Source organism: Gopherus evgoodei, chromosome 3 (assembly GCF_007399415.2).
Source record: "Gopherus evgoodei ecotype Sinaloan lineage chromosome 3, rGopEvg1_v1.p, whole genome shotgun sequence".
NCBI lineage: Eukaryota > Metazoa > Chordata > Testudines > Testudinidae > Gopherus > Gopherus evgoodei.
The window spans coordinates 192,463,443-192,477,897 of NC_044324.1; positions in this window are offsets into that span (position 1 = coordinate 192,463,443).

Genomic DNA, 14,455 nt, shown 5'->3' on the forward strand with positions numbered 1-14,455 from the left:
TCACAGCAGCCATTACTTACAGGCTGTCTGGAGCGTTCTGAGGAAGGCTCATCAGGTGGGGAATAAGCTTCTCCCACAGCCTATTGTTTTCCCTAATGGCCCATTACCTTGAATAGGACCTTCACAACCACCTATCTAGACTGAAAGCATCTTGCCTAGTGGGTGTCACCCAGGTGTAGCTACATTTGAAGTACAGATATATAGTCAATATTAATAACTGTAGATACAAAGATGATACATGCAAACAAATAGGACAATCATATTCAGCAAATCATAACTTTTCCAATGACACCTCACAGGACTCATCTTGTACAAATTGCATCATAATTATGTAATAATCATATAATAATCATACAACTATGAAGAATATGAAGTGCAGTGTCACAGGGTGAAACAGTAACCCAGAGTTTCCATGAGGATGGAGCTCTGGAGACGGCTGAGGAAACATTTGGGGGATGTGTGGTATGACAGGTTCCCCCCAGGATGCGACCTGGAACTGGGGTACCACTGAGCCCCCTGACCCACCAGTCTGGGCTCCCTCTCACACTGTGCTGCTATGAGAAGCTGCAAAGCTCTCCAGCCTGCACTTTTACCAGCATTCATACAGATAGGAACACAGCCAGCTGCAGTTACATGGAGGCTCTCTAACCATCAGCTTCCCAGTCTGGGAACTCAGAGCAGTACCATCCTGCCCTGCTCAAATCTAGTCAGTATATGGGTTTTATACCCGGTCTGCCTCTCCCTCAATGTGAAGAGAACAATGCACACTTGTAACCAAGCAAAGATGATCCTCAAGTGCTCCAGTCACAGCCAGGGGTCAGCATCACCCTGTTGTGTGACGGACACTTGACAAAATTATGGGACTTAGTGATGGACATTGGAGGGGTTATGTCATTCAGTCATTCAACATTTCTTGAAAAATTACCATGGACCTCAAAATTTTTACCACGGACATATTGCTGACCCCTAGTCAAAGCTCACTGGTTTAGATTAAAACAAAAATAAGTTTACTAACTAGAAAAGATAGATTTTAAGTGATTATAACTGATAGCAAACAGATGAAAGCAGATCACCTAGCAAACAAACAAAACACAAACTAAGCTTAATATACATTGGATATGAATTAACAGATTCTCACCCTGAGAAATGATAAAACCAGGTTGCAGATTCTTAAGGAGCAAACTGCACTTGCTTTACAGCATGGAATCCCCAGATGTTTCATACACAGGCTAGACATCCCTTTAGCCTGGGTCCAGCACTTCCCCCAGTTCAGTCTTTGTTTCTCTGGTGTTTCCAGGAGTTCACTTGTGTGGGGAGTAAAGAACAACAGATGTTGTCACTCTTTGCCTTATATAGCTTTTGCATATGCTGGGAACCCTTTGTTCCAAAGCTTGTTTCCCAGACCAGTCTGGAAACATACAAGATGGAGTCCAGCATCATGTGGCCTGGTCACATGTCCTTGTAGAATTATAGTAGCTCTCACTCATAGGCTGTCCATAGCGTTCTCAGGAAGGCTTACTAGGTGGGAGATAAGCTTCTCCTTAGGGTTGCCAGGTGTCTGGTTGTCAACCTGGATGCCCAGTTAAAAAGGGACCCTGGCGGCTCCAGTCAGCACTGTTGACTGGGCCATTAAAAGCCCAGTTGGCAGGGATGACAGGCTCCCTACCCAGCTCCACAAGGCTCCCCTGAAGTGGCAATCTGTCCCTCATCTGTTAGGTGGAGGGACAGCCAGGGGGGCTCCATGCCCTGCCCCAATCCCAAGCATCAGCTCCACAGCTCCCATCGGCTGGGAACCACAGCCAATGGGAGCTGTGGCGGTAGTGCCTGTGGGCAGAGGCAGTGAGCATGTACTGTGCAAAACCACCTGGCCACACCTCCATCTAGGAGCCAGAGGGCTATATTGCCACTGCCAGGAAGCCCCCTGAGATAAGCACAGCCTGGAGTCCGCACTCCACATCTTCTCCCACACTCTAAGCTCCTGCCCCAGCCCTGAGCTCCCTCCTGCACCCAAACTCTGTCCTGGAGCTCGCATCGCCCGGCACCCCAATCCCTTGTCTCAGCCTGGAGCCCCCTCCCACACTTCAAACCCTTGCTCCAGCCTGGTGAAAATGAGTGAGTGAATGAGGTGGAGGACAACCAGCAACAGACCGGAGGGAGGATGGAGTGAGCGGGGATGGAGTCTCAGAGAAGAGGCGGGACGGGGTGGGGCCTCGGGGAAGAGGCAGGTCAGGGGACGGGGCAAGGGTATTCTGTTTAGAAAGCTGGCAACCCTACTTCCCCTAAGGCCCATTGTTTTCCCTAATGGCTCAGTGCCCAGAACAGGTTCTTCCCAACCAGCTATTTAGACTGAAAGCATCTTGTCTATTGGGCATTACCCAGGTGTAACTATATTTGAAGTACAGATACATAGTTATATTTATAACTTCAGATTAAAAAATGATAAATGCATACAAATGAGATAATCATATTCAGCAAATCATAACATTTTCAATGACATCTTACATGACCCATCTTGCATAAAATGTATTATAATATGCTATAACCATATCATAATAATCTCACTATGAAGAATATGGGGTGCAGTGTCACATGGGGATTGGAGTATTGGCCCACATGATCCTATATCCAGAGAAGAGGTGACAGATGTGGTAGTCAGTACCCTGGCAGTGTGCCTAAAAGACCAGATACAGGAACAGTGTCTAGATCAGAGATCGTCAACCTTTGGCCCACGGCCCGCCAGAGTAGCTTCTTTTTGGCTGTTATTGCTGTTGACAAGCTGACTGTGCTATGATTTTGTCATCCATATAAATTGTTGGTGAGGGCTCTCATTAATTCTAAGAGGCATATGTAAACATTCTCATATTAGCAGCCTTTAGCTTTTTTTCTTCTTCTGCTAAATGAATGTGAGGGACATACAAAAATCCAATTACTTTGTTTAGCTGTCCCCAAGTTCTGACTACCTCATCAGAACTGAATTCTAAACAATTCTGGTTAATCAACATGTGACAACTTTCTAGATATAACTGCAGTATTATAATGGGCTGACTGAACTGAAGTTAATTTCCACTTGGCTTTTACCTTCTAATTATTTAACAGCTCAGCAACAAAAATCCTTCACCAACAACATGCCCGCAGGGTTCTTGGTAGATAGATGTAGCTCAGTAGAGTTTAGCTACTGCTAAAGAAAATTACATCTAAAATGATGTTGAAATAGTTGAAAGCTGAGAGACTTTGCTGCTCTTTTTTTGCTTCATCAGTTGGGGCGGGAGTCCGAGCAGCTTTGGCAAAAATGGTAGAGCCGGCGTGGCACGGGGTGCATGCTCAAAATTTTTTTACTGATAGGGGTGTGTGATCAAAAAGGTTTGGAGACCGTTGTACTAATACATCAAAAAATTAAAACAGTAATAACAATATAATTAAGCCAACAGCAGTCTTGCTGACATGCAAAATTAAATATATCCTGAATACTGCATTTCTGAAAGTACATTATACTGTCATATAGATAGAAAACTGGTTTGACATTGAGTCAACAAAAAGCAACTTGTGCTCCTAGATTTTTGTCTTTTACCTGAGATGGTGAGGGATTACTTTGGGCTAGTCTACACTGGCAAGTTTCTGTGCAGTAAAGCAGCTTTTTGTGCTCAAACTGCAGATGTTTACACACTGCCAAGCCATTTTGTGCACAGAAACTCCTCAGGTGCAGCGCTCCAAAAAAACCACTTCAACGAGAGTCATAAGGCTATTTGTGCAGAAGCTCAAGTGCTCTATTGCCAGTGTAGACACTTGATTGCTTTCTGCACTAATTGGCCTCCAGAGCTGTCCCATAATGTCTCAAGTGACTGCTTTGCTTATTGTTTTAAACTCGGCTGCCCTGGAGATGTGTTCCTCCCCTTTCAAAGCACCGTTTCTGATGCTGTGTGTGTGTGCGAGAGAGAGAGAGAGAGATTGCTGTGCAGAGAGCCCAGGGAGGGAGGCGAGGACTGATATTGGGGTTCCCCCTCCCTCTACCTCTGGACTGGTTGCCTCTTGACTCTGTCTCAACTTACAAGACAATATGCTGACACACTCAGTGTCACCCCATCATGTCTCTCTCATCCTCCATACACACACACATTCTTTATCACACACTCTCTCCTCCCCTCCCCGCACACAGTTCAGTTGAAAAGCAGCTGGCAATGTACTAGGATGCCCATGGAATACTGGGATTGGGAAACCTGCATCATGTGGTGCTGTGCCTGCCCCATCCATGAGCCATTGCTCACTCATCCTAAAGCACCCTGCAGCCAGTTGCACAGTGGGGTAGCTACCACAATGTACTGCTGTCTTTGCCGTTACAAGAGCTGCTAATGTGGATGCGCTCCAAGATCACAAGGAGCACAGTGTGGACATGCAACAGCAGTTTAATTCAAGCATTTTAATAAAAGTGGTATAACTTGTGGCATAAAAACTTGCCAGTTTAGACATACCCTTACCCACCTCATATACTGAGATATAAGCTAAACTTCTGTTTTCAGAAACCAGTGTCTTGTGCAAAGTTGAATGCGTATGGACAGGAATGCATATGGACAGGTATAAATGGCTATTTTCAAGCTGCAAGCTATCAAGCCTGTGCACACTGCTCATAATAGTCCAGTGCCTACATGTGCAAATTCTACCACATCCACGTGCACAAGTTTTAGGTAGTATTTGCCACATTTGCACCTGCAATGTATGGGAACAAATAGGATAACCCAACTCCGTCACAAAATATCTTCGCTTGTCCTTTGCCATGATGCTGCTGATAATGAAGACATTAATGTTACCTATCTTAAAGAGAGTTATCCAACCTAGTAGCTGGTGAGCAGAATTTTCATAGGTTGCCTGTAATGTTTAAATTCACCAGAATCTGCAAAACCCCCCTCGTAGCAATGAATCCCCTAGCCTATTTAGATGGTTGTCCTTAAAATACTTCACTAAATGTATGCGGTGTTGTTGCAGCCATATTGGTCCCAGGATATTAGGCCTTGTCTACAATACAGTGTTTTGTTGACAAAAGTCAGCTTTCACTGACAAAACAGTGGAGGTGTATGCACTACAGTGCTCCTCCCCCCTGACAAAACTCTCCTGCTTTTCCGACAAAATAAAACCACCTCAGCCTTTTTGCAGCAAAGTTAGATGGACCCAGTCTGAAACCGCATGCATGTATCCTTGCTTATCCTCAGGAGTGAGATATTGGCTTCAGTGAAACCTGCCTGTGGAAAATGGCAGCAGAATTTACCATATTGTCCCTAATCACTTGCAATTATCCCCTTAAGAAACCACCTAGACCCTTTGACCCATCTTGAATGCCAAACTCACCATATTTAGATCATTTGCCAAGTTGTGTGTTTGCCAAAAGACAGGTAAGAAATAGATGTATTTTACTATTATGATTTGATGCCATGAGTGCACTAACAATCATGCTTCTCTTTATTGTTTCTTGTGCTTGATGATCCACAAGCACCTGCAATACCATACAGAAGTACACCTTCCTATTGATGTATTCCATCACAAGATGGTCCAGGGTAAAAACTGGAATAGGTGTTCCATCTATCACAGTTAGGCAATCCCATTGCTGCAAAGCCATCCACTATTTCACACACATTTCCAAGTGTCACAGTCCTTTGTAGCAGGATGTGATTAATGGCCCTGCACACTAGTGTGAATGAAACTCCTACCGTGGGCTTCCTGACTCTAAACTGATTCATGATTGACTGGCAGCAGTCTGGAGTCGCCAGCTTACACACAGCAATCACCACACAGTTCTCTACCAGAAGGCCAGCTCTCATTTTGGTGTCCTTGTGCCGCAGTGCTGCGGCAAGTTCCACACAGTTCCAGGAAGGTGGTTTTGCACATCCGAAAGTTCTCCAGCCACTGCTCATCATCCCAGACCTGCATAATGATGCGATCCCACTGCTTAGTGCTTGTTTTCTGAGCCCAAAAGTGACAGTCTACTGTTTGCAACTGCTCAGTGAATGCCCAAAGTAATCTGGGGTTGTTTCTTTCCATGGCACACAGCAGGGAAGGCACAACCGATTCCTGTTCAGATTTGAACCTCATGATATACTGCATGATCAGCCATGATATGTTCATAAAAGTGACTACAAGAGTAGACAGCAGTGCAGGATCCATCCTTTCATGCAGAGATGGTGGGTGCACAGTAAAGAGGGCTGTTGAAAAATGGCATGAAACATAGTTGGAAGCCCATGGAATAATGGGACAGAACGATGGACATTGAGCCCATACCCATGATGCACTGTGATCCACTACGCCTTCCCACAATTCCTAGCTGCAGAAGGTGGCGGGCTGCACAGTGGGATAGCTACTCACAGTGCACTGCTCTCACTGTTGATGATAGAGCACGAACTGTGGATGTGCCCCACTGTCATAAACAGATACGTAAGAGTTAATAGAACAAAAGTGCTTCATATCTCTTTTGCCTGGAAACGGTTAACAAGAACAGTGAGCCTGGCTGTCACCTGACCAGAGGACCAATCAGAAGACAGGATACTTTCAAATCGTGAGGGAGGGAAGTTTTTGTGTGTGCTGTTAGTGTTTGGTTGTTGTTCACTCTGGGGGCTCAGAGGGACCAGACGTGCAACCAGGTTTCTCTCCAATACAGGCTCGTATATGTCCAGAATAGTGAGTACTAGGTAGATAAAGCGAGTTAGGCTTATGGTTGTTTTCTTTATTTGCAAATGTGTATTTGGTTGGAAGGAGTTCAAATGTGTATTTGGCTGAAAGGAGTTTAAATTGGTATTTTGCTGAAAAGATTTTAAATTGTACTTGTATACTTAGGCTGGGAGGGTATTCCCAGTGTCTATAGCTGAAAGACCATGTACCTATTCCATTTTTTAAATTTACAAAGATAATTTTTACTGTTTTTTCTTTCCTTAATTAAAAGTTTCTTGTTTAAGAACCTGATTTTTTTTTATTCTGGTGTGAGACCCCAGGGGACGGGGTCTGGATCTGCCAGGGAATTGGTGGGGAGAAAGGAGGGAAGGGGGGAGAAAGGTTAATTTCTCTCTGTGTTAGGATTACTTTCTCTCTCAGGGACAGTCTGGGAGGGGGAGAGAAAAGGAGGGGGAAAGGTGAATTTTCCTCTCTGTTTTAGGATTCAAGGAGTTTGAAGCGCAGGAATCTTCCAGGGTGACCCAGGGAGGGGAAGCCTGGGAGAGACAACGGTGAGGGAAAGGGTTTACTTTCCTTGCGTTAAGATCCAGAGGGACTGGGTATTGGGGGTCCCCAGGCAAGGTTGTGGAGGGACCAGAGTGTACCAGGCACTGGAATTCCTGGTTGGTGGCAGCGCTACAGGTTCTAAGCTGGTAATTAAGCTTAGAGGAATTCATGCTGGTACCCCATCTTCTGGACGCTAAGGTTCAGAGTGGGGATTTATACCATGACACCCACCGACAGAAGAAGCATTGTATGAACATGTAAAAGCGAAATAATTATAGTGGTTTATGACCGTCGGTGTTAGTTTCATCACCTTAACTCAAGACAAAGTGGGTGAAGTAATATCTTTTATTGGACCAACTTCTGTTGGTGAAAGAGACAAGCTTCTAAGCTACACAGAGCTCTTGTTTAGGTCTGGAAAGGGTACTAAGAGTGTCACAGCTAAATACAAGATCAAACAGATAGTTTAGCGTAAGTAGTTAGCACATATTCTAAGGGACCATTCAAAATGAAATGGCACATGATCACTCATGTAGCAATAGGACAAAAATGGTTTTGTGGATTATAGATTGTTGTAATAAGCCAGAAACCCAGTATCTTTATTAAAAGTGATCTTCAGTGTCTAGAAAACCTATGAATTTAAGCTCCCAGCCTCTTATTTTGAAGATGTTGTGCAGGATTCTTTTGAGGATGAGGACTGAGAGGTCAGATATAAAGTGGTCACTTCATGAAAAGTGTTCACCTACAGGTGATGTGGTGTTTTTATCTTATCATTTTCCTATGAGTTCATTCAAGAGCACAGTGATTGGTTTCATCCACGTGATTGTTATTGATTTGTTTAGCACACTGGATGAAGTCACCACATGTTGTGAAAGGCAACTACCTGAAAGGGGGTTCCAAAGAGGATGGAGCTCAGCTATTTTCAGGTGGTGGTAGATGGCAGAACAAAGAGCAGTGATCTCAAGTTGCAGTGCGGGAGGTCTAGGCTGGATATTAGGAAAAACTATTTCACTAGTGGTGAAGCACTGGAATGGGTTACCTAGGGAGGTGGTGGAATCTCCATCCTTAGAGGTTTTAAAGACTTGGCTTGACAAAGCCCTGACTGGAATAATTTAGTTGGTGTTGGTCCTGCTTTGACCAAGGAGTTAAGACTAGATGACCTCCTGAGGTCTCTTCCAACCCTAATCTTCTATGGTTCTATGATTCTATGTCCCATGGATGGTGAAATGTTGCAGAGGGTAGGGGAGGGAGTCCCAGAGCCCTGACTTCAGCCTGAACCTGGATGTCTACACTGCAATTTTTGTACTCCAAAAGGTGAATAAAAATGCCACACTTATGTTTCCAGATATCTGCCAAACTACCCAATTGTTTCCCTCCACACAATCCTCATCTACTATGACCTATAGAGGTATTGGTCTTAAATCAATACTTTTTACTCCTTAGGGCATGGATATGCTTGCAGATGTAGAGCACTGTGAATTAATTCAACCCTTGGAGAGCGCAGTAAGGAAAGCGCTCCAGTGTGTCCACACTGTCAGATTCAAGCACACTGGCGTGGCCACATTAGCAGCTCTTGCAATGCCACAGAGAGCAGTGCATTGTGGTAGCTATACCAGTGTGCAAGTGGTTGCAACGTGCTTTTCAAATGGGGTGGGGTGGGGTGGAGTGTGACAGGGAGTGTGTTGTGTGTATGTGGGGGGAGAGAGAGTGGGTTTTCAGGGGGATGAGAGCATGTCAGCATGCTGTCTTGTAAGGTCAGACAGCTGCAGACCCCCCGTCCCCCGCCTCTCTGTCTCACACACTCACAGCAGCAACATTCCACACTAATGGCTTGCTTTGTCCCAGAGCAGATAAGCATACCAGCTGTCAGAAACAGAGTTTTGAAAGGGCATGTCCACATTCCTACAACTGAGTTCAAAACAATGACAAGAGTAGCCACTTGACTTAAGGGGATTATGGGACGTTTCCAGAGGCCAATTGCAGTGCAGTAATGCAACACCTCATTCACACTGATGCTGGGGCATTTCAGCCAAGGAGCAGCAAGCATTATGCTTCTCATGGAGGTGGATTACCAGGAGCACTCCAGCTGCAGAGTCTAGGCACTCTAAGTGCCTTGCCAGTGTCAGGATTTAGGATGCTTGGGGCTGCTTTAATGTGCCCTAACTTGTAAGTGTAGCCAAGCCCTTATACCATGAGAATTAGGGGTAGAGTGGCGGGGGAAGGAAGGCAGAAGGCTGCAAAGGATGTTCAAACACTTAAAATGGAGAAATCTTCTTGTCTCATAGAATGCTAATTCACTGTTGTCACATACAATGTAAAAAGGAACTGAGTCACTTAAATGAAATTATAATCTACTATACACCTTCAACTGCTACTTCTCTAAGAATGGCAAAGCCCATAAAGGGCTCTTTTACAAAGAGTAGAAGACAGCTAAATTCTTTAGTAAAATCAAAAATCAAAGATAAAAGTTTTTTTTCCAAAATGATTTCATATAGCGATCATTTTTAACATCTATTACCTTTTGCATAACATAATTAAAGAGTCTGTTTTCCCTGGATGCACATAAGTAACTTCCAGTAATGTTAATAAACCCCTAAGCGGTATCAACATATCTTCATGAGTCTTTAGAAGCTGGCTCGTGAACTGTGTTCTCTCTTGCTCCCTTTCACATGAGCCCTGGGTTTCCATGCAGAAGGCAGGCTGAAATTGAAAGCATTGCTATGATTTGTAGGATTCATGTGATAAAGCAAATGAAGGTTGATTAGATAGAAAATTCCCTGTCACTCAACAAATTTATAAATTCATACACTTACCTACTTGCATATCTTCCCACTACTACTAAGTCCCTCTCTTGTAATGTATGCTGCCCCTAGATAGCTAGGTTTAAATATTGCTACTTTCCTCATATTTACTGGTATACTATTGGACTACAGTTCTCATAGGAAGCTCAAATAATAAATAACAGATAACCTACAAGTATATTTTTCTCTCCATAGAATTGAGGTTTCCATCATCTCCCTGGCTTACCCACAAAGCCCTACATTACCATTCATCTACCCAAAGGGCATCAGATGAGGCTAGATACTATTAATGATATTTCTTAATCAACAAGAGGAGATACTGTTCTTTGTAGCTCACCATCAATAGCTAGCCACTTTGCAGAATGGTATGAAATAGAGTGCTTGCCTAGAAGAGCTTACACTCTAAACGACAGAAAAAGGGGTGAGGTGCTTGCCTTTATGCAAGGATTTAGCATTCTATGCACTGAGGGCCCCATGAAGGAATAAAGGCACAGAAGGAATAGACCAACACCAAACTGAGCAAGAGTCCTCCCCTGTGTGCAGTGCTTTTGGCTGATCCTACTAATAGGTTTAGTGATGGCCTCTTTAGTACAGCATCTCATAATCTACCTGCCTTGGTATAATGTTTTATCTGAGAACTCTCTCTCTGTTACAGCTATCCCCCTACTCCAGTTTGTTTCTTACAGCTGTCCCCATACTCCATTTTGTTTTTGTTCTCCTTCTGTGGCAGCCCCTCCCTTGCTGTTATTTACCAGGGCCACTGCCCTTCTCAAAGGGAGGGCCCCTTAAGTTGTTTACCAAGAGCCACTGCCCTTCTCAAAGGGATGGCCACTTGTGCTGCGTGCTAAGTGGGACCATTGCCCTGTTCAAAGGGTTAGTCCTGTTATCACCTTGTTGAACCTGGGCTTGGTATAGGGCAGGCAACGTGCAGAGCTGCAAGATCTATTGTGTTTTTAAGATCCTGGGCATGAGTCATAGGCCTCATGTGCTTTTGAGTCACCTATTGCACAGGACTCTGCCCAGGCATGTCTCTGTGCTCACCTGCAGTTTTTCCCTGTGCCTCCTCCCCTGTGACAGAGGGAGCCTATCAGGATTACTGGCGGGAAACTGCCTAAGTTTGCCTTTAAAAACAGACATTTTTTAAACAAACATTAGAAAGGTTCCTGCATTGCTGCCTGGTCTGATCAGCCAGGGGTTTTGGGGGATCCTTTCTCCGCTCTCATTTTATTTTTGAGCTTACCCCCAGTTTTTAACCCCCCACTCCCCCACGAAGAACGAATTGCTGCCTGAGAGATCTCCTGATTATCGAGACCGTACTGAGCCCTCCTTGCTTCTTCTGATGTTGCTGCTGCTTCTGCCTTTGCTGCTGCCTTAGGGACTGGTAAGAATCCCTCTGTGAAACTTTCCATACTTTTATTTTATTACTTTAGCTGCTGGCTCTGTTTCCCTAGCACACAGACTCAAGCTAAACCTTGGTCTATGTCTTAAAACCTCTCTTAAACTCCCCAGCGCTTTGCTGCTAAAAATAAGCTTGTGCCACTGCTAAGCTCTGCTCCCTGCTTTCAGCTGTATCCACTGCTGCAGCCACCATCCCTTGGCTTCCTTGGGGGCTGCCTTGGGAGCTGTATCCTGGGCACACACCACTCTGCCCTCTGTAATTTCCCCATAGCATTAAGGTGCACCATAGGTTTTGCTTTTTAGTTTAATAAGTCATAGTTTGCTAAGACTGTAGAGCTTGTAAGCTTCACCTGCCTTGTTGTAGTTTGCTGTTTTGTTGCTCTGTATAGTTGCTTGTTATAGTTTGCTTAAAATTGTGATATTTGTTGTTTTGCCTAGTCCTTGATTAAGATAGATTTAAAAAAGCCATTGCCTGCTTGTATTCTATACCTGTTTTATTACTTTGTATAAGCTACTTGTAATTTATATAAGTTTGATTAAGTTAGAGGATAGATAAGGTTTTTACTGCTTGAGTTCATCTTCCCGCTGTCCCAATCTCTCTCTGAACTTTCCCGTGTCTGTTTCTCCCCCGCTCCAATCTCCCCCTCTGTGTACTTCTCCGTGTCTCCCTGGTGTAACCCCTTGCTGCTCCCCCCCTTGTGTAAATTCCCAAACCCTTTGCCGCTTCTTTCCTTTTTTTTTGGGTGTCCCTCTAGCCCTTCTTTACACCTCTCTGCTGCCTCTCCCTGTATCCCCTGTGTTTATGACCTCGCTCCTCTGCTGCCCCTCCCCTACCGAAGATCACCATCACACTGCTCCGTTTGTCTTCACCCCGCTGCTCCGCAACTTCCCTGAAGTGCTCTCCGCTGCTGCAGCCTGTTTCTTCCCTGAAGTGCTCTCCGCTGCTGCAGCCTGTTTCTTCCCTCAGCCGTCTCCCCCATTCTCCACGTGCCTTCCCATCGCTTACACGTTCAGCGCCCTCCCCTCTTGCTGCTCCCAGACTCCCCTTAAGTGCGCTCCAGCTGCTCTTGTCTCCCGTACCTCCAGCCCGCAGGCTCCTGAAGACTGCTGCTCTGGGCTTCAGAGTCTCTCGCTGCTTGCAGCTGCACTCTCCTCTCCTCAGATACCACTAATCACTCACTCCCCTCCCCCCTCCTGTTTCTTGACCCAGCTTTTAGGTACACTCTTGCTATCACAGCCTCACAAATTAAGTCAGTAATTTTCTACATTGCATAATTTCACTTATCACCCATATTGTATTATTGCACTGTGACTCACATTTTACTTATGGTTATAACACCCCATTAGTTGCCTCCATTTCTCTAATATACTTTGTATACCATTTTTATATAGAAGCTACCATTTTATTTTGCATTTTCTTTTGGGTACGTTTTGCATTCCACACTGTATCTAGAGTTGTTCCTATATAAAGTTAAGTTGCTTATTGACTGTACTGTATCCTATTGTGCTGAACCCCACTGTTAAAACTCCCTACACTGTTCAATAAGAAGAACCCCCCCCCCGCATCATTGTCTATTGTAAACACCTTATACACCCCATCCGATCGCATTTCATTGTTAAATTCCCACCACTTCCTTTTCCCTTTAATAAAGAAATTAATTGGCACCCCACCTGTGTGGTAATTGCTCCCCAAGATCCCATATACCTGCAGGCAGGGACACTATCTTAAGAATCTTTAAATATTTAAACTATTCCTGGTTTTAATATGCAGAGTTGTGTTTTTTGTCCCTGTTCTGTTGCTTGCTAAGGACTGATTCAGTCTTTGCTGATTTCATGGAATCACAAAATCAAGTTAAAACTGTAACTCTGAAATTCACTTCATTTCATTCCTTTTTGTTTACATGTTTCAGCATCTGTAATATATTTGTAAGGAGGGAGAAGCATAACATGAATTTTTCATTGTTTGATAGTGTAGTGGGAAAGCTGGTGGATAGGAATGAGATGTGAATGCAAAGCAATGGAGACATAGTATGATCTGCCCACTAAATCAGGGAGCTGGTTTTCAAGCCTGAAGACAATCCAATAATTAATAATCTAGGATGGCAATACCTAGCGCTCTGGAGGCATTTTTTATCCATATATCTCAAATTGTTTTACAAAGGAGCTGAGTGTCCTTTAGCCCCATCTTACAGATAGGGAGATGAAGTGACTTGCCCAAGGTCACCCAATAGGCCAGGACAGAGCCAGGAATAAAGCCCCCTCTCCTGAGTGCCAGTTCAGTGCCCTATCCACTGGGTAACAGTGCCTCCCATATCACCTAACCTCTGTGCCTTAGTTTACTGATCTGAAAAATATGTCTAGTAAGACCTACTATATGTACCAGATAGAAGTGTTCTGAGGCTTTTAATTTATAAAATGCATTGATACTCTGTGATAGAAGATATAGTGTAGGTGCATATCTCAACTGATAGCGCTATAGTGGGGAAAAATGAAACTGTATTATTTTAGGCATTATTCCCCATATATAAACAGCAGTATCCCACCCAAAGAAGTTTTTAGAAGGGTAACCCTTAGCATCTGTTTCGATGTAAGCTGTGTGTCCACCTCTCTTCTATTTGTTACTTATAGGAGAGCTCAGTTCTGCTAATATCATCATAATTGATTCAAGATAAATCCACTTGCTGTGACATGCTCACTTTATCTTTTGTCCTTTAGCTCCTCTGCTGGTGTAGAAAATATGTTGAGGGGCTCAGTCCAATAACAGAAAAAAAAAGAAAAGAAAAACCTAACAAGTGAAATTGCAGAATTCAATGATTTCTCTCAACATCAGAAACTTTTTGCAAACTTTTAGTATCCCAATTTATTTAACAAGACATAGGCCCCGGACTATCAGGGTGTGTTTACATTGCAAGTAGACACCAGCAGCTTGCTTGTGTCAGCTGATTTGGGTTTGCCAGTCGTGGGCTGAGGGGCTGTTTAATTGTGGTGTGGGCTGCAGGTTTGGGTGGCAGCCGGAACTCTGGAATTCTCCCATCTCACAGGGTCCTAGAGCTGGGGCTCCA